This window comes from Formica exsecta, unplaced genomic scaffold, assembly GCF_003651465.1.
Source record: "Formica exsecta isolate Colony F162 unplaced genomic scaffold, ASM365146v1 scaffold59, whole genome shotgun sequence".
Taxonomy (NCBI): Eukaryota; Metazoa; Arthropoda; class Insecta; order Hymenoptera; family Formicidae; genus Formica; species Formica exsecta.
This window is the reverse complement of record NW_021853174.1, coordinates 476101-479513: the sequence shown is the minus strand read 5'-3', so window position 1 is coordinate 479513 and position 3413 is coordinate 476101. Positions and strand designations below refer to the sequence as shown.

Below are 3413 nucleotides of genomic sequence, written 5' to 3'. Positions count from 1 at the left end.
GAGCGGTTTAACAATGAAACCGCACGAACTTTACGTACGATATCGCGTGATTAGCACACCACTCTCCTTTTCTCTTGCACTAACGCTTTCACCGATCCAACAATGTACTGAAATTTTTCGAGCAGCTTTTTCTCCATTTTTCCGCTGTGCGAGCGGATAACGTCGAGTCACGTCAATGATCGATTATGAAGGTATCCTATTGTTTTATTGAATAGTGCTGAACGCAATAATAGCGTAATTCAGAGAAAATACTATTGTCGGAAAATGAATTCAAAGCTTCAAATGCGAAAATTGTAATATAAGCTAAGAGTTGTAATATAAGCTGTAATCTAAGATTACAATTGAAATGCAAATGAATAATTTAATATAATGTTCAATTTATGCGATTACTGATCATGTGTCATCAAATTGAATTGATATTAAAGCTTTAAAAATTGATATTAATTATTTATTAAAATCATTGTCTATAGAAAGATCTAAATCTTAATATTTTTTCGTTAACGCATTGCAATATCTGTGGATGCAGCCATTAACGCATCTTATGGAGATTTTTATCAAATGAAATAATTCGATGACACCGTGTATTAATGAGACCATCCGAATGATTGAAATTCGAATATTGTGCACGATCCGTTTTCGTAATAATAATATATGTGATGCCAGAGAGAATATCGATTTAATTAATAGATACGCAAATGCGATTTCGCGATAATGAATAATGCGAAAATTAAGCTCTCATAAAACATGATATTTTTTGCACAATTGACATTTCAAACTGCGTATCAAATTTTTCACAAAAATATGATCTGTATGTGTGTGTGTGTGTGCATATATATATTTATATATAACGATCCCTATCAAAATCATCGCATTACATTATTTTTTAAATTATATTTTGACATTGTTAATATTTCGTCAAAATTAGGGAACTGTTGTAAAGAAATTGCGCGATTTCTGTCTTCGCGGATCAATATTCTATCGGATTAGGTAATCGATTGATTACAGGGCTTTTTATGATTTAATGTATTCTTTTGTACGCCGCGGAAAGGTATTTAAAATGGATATTTTTTCGTGTTTAAATATTCTGTTGATCATTACTCGCGCGTCGATTCTCCGGTCGCGCCATTAATCATGGATTTGCATAATTTTAATTAAAAAGCATGCGTTTGCGAGCGATCGAGAAACAAATTTCATTAAATTCTTCGCCAGTTGTTGATTAACTAGCTGCTCGCATTAGGTTGGATTTACATTAGCGACAGTGACAGGGATTCATATTCATCGAGGAGCAAAAATCGCGCTTTCGACAGATTGTCGTTCTTGGAATATTTGTATATCCCTAAAACGTGTTAAACGTACGTACATTTCATCTAATGAAATGTCCGGCCACGATAATAGATATTATTTTACTTGTTTATATTTTACATGCGAAAAATACGGCTATATAATTAAAAAAATATAAAAGAAAAATATTTTTGGAAATTTTAAACACACACACAGGCATATTTTTTGTAAAGAAAAAAAGTTCCTTTATCGCAAGTGGCTTGTAAATAGTTTCTGAAATTGTTTAAGATTTCGCGTACATTTTCAATCTCATATCTCAATCGTTTTTTATTGATTTTTTATTAACTTTTGTTTTATCAAGCAAATCGATTGATTTCAGATTGGTCAAAAAATCTGCACGAAAGATGGTTCGTAGATAGATAAATTTGGGGCACCCTGTATGCATCGTCTTGAGAAAAAACGCCTTAGCAGGCAATTGTAATGGAAAGTTATGCAGTCGTGATAACTTCCGATGCTGTTAGGACTTGCATAGCCAAACTTCTTCATGTAATGAATGAAAGTAAAACGCAAAGCATATGAAATTCGTAGGCAGTGCATTAACGTAATAGAAAATCCTTATCTGCAAAGCAGTCATTAAGTTTAAGAGTCTCTTTCATGTACGGATAAACTTTCTTTTGTCACGAATATTATAGAAACACGTCTTGCTAACTCATGAAGCTAACGATAATTTTTTCCTGGCATTACGTGTATTCCCTTGAAGCAGTCACTTTAAACTGAGCGTAATATATTTATTCATTCTTTTTTGACGAAATTTTATTCCGAGATAATTATATCATAGCATGCTATACATTAGTAGGATTAAAATATTTTTCTTAATATTAAAAATGGCCGCGTTATCAAGTTACTGTCACATTGAGATATTGAATATAAAAACAACAATTGTTAACAAAATCCATTTATATCAATGACTTTTTCGACGAAATTTTATTCCGAGATAATTGTATCATAGCATGCTATACATTAGTAGGATTAAAATATTTTTTTTTTAATATTAAAAATGGCCGCGTTATCAAGTCACTGTCACATTGAAATTTTGAATATAAAAACAATTGTTAACAAAATCCATTTATATCAATGACTCGTATAATTCAATATAAACCGTATTGATTTTTCTTAAATTAAATTGCTATTTCTTTTTCGAACTTTTGTATTTTATACGTTTATAAGTTTACGTGAGCGTTGCGGAGGTAATCAGTATTAACTGACGGACTAGATGTTTCGGGGAACACCATAGGTAACCCACATAAATCTCAAACTCCGTGGCCACCGAGCGTGCTGGTTGTTTTTGTTGCGCGGAACCACGCGTTTTTTTTCGCTGAGTGGACTTGTCGGCAAGAAGTGCGGCTTCGGTCAGATTTTCAGGGTAGATTCGGTACTATTTACTAAGCGTGTCGCTCGGAGATACCCGCTTTCGATTCAGCTAATCATGAATAATAATAACGCCGTACTGTGTTAACTCGCGTTATCAATTCTAGATCCGTGTAACACGAAAGTCTCCGATGGGCGTTTAGTTCGACATCAAGCAACATTATTCAGCCGCTCGGCTGATCTGTTTATTTTCACGCGACAAAAATAGCTTCGAATCACGCTTCATCGATTTGATATATAACTTGGAAAAGTCTACCGTCAGATGTACACGCTCTCGTATTTTTTACGTAACGATTTGACACAAGCAAGAGGATTGGATACGTTCATCTTTTTTTTTTTACGGCAGATCCGTGACTATAATTCAACTAGTAACATTAACCTTTTCATATGTATCTTTTATATAATAGCGTACATATAACATATATATAACCTTTTACACATATATGTATACACATATACACACACAAATATATATATATATATATATATATTTTTTTTTCGTCAGTTTTTAATAAAACGTAAATTTTTTATAAAACTAGTCACTTTTCGATAATAACTCACTTATAAAACTCCGAAGCATCTATGTAACTCTGCGTGGTGACGGATTTGAGCGCGCTGAAGATTCTCTCGCCGGTGGTCGGGCTGCTCTTCTTAGGGATCTCCTGCGGTGGATCTGGTGGCGCGGGTGGCGGCGGTATCGGACT

At 33.5% G+C, this 3413-nt stretch overlaps 1 protein-coding gene across 3 annotated transcripts in view; it reads right to left on the bottom strand.

Annotated features, from left to right (window-relative positions):
• The window catches only part of LOC115242284 (irregular chiasm C-roughest protein), a 140842-nt gene that overhangs the window by 21404 nt on the left and 116025 nt on the right, over positions 1 to 3413 (bottom strand). The gene's annotated exons all lie outside the window — the stretch shown is intronic.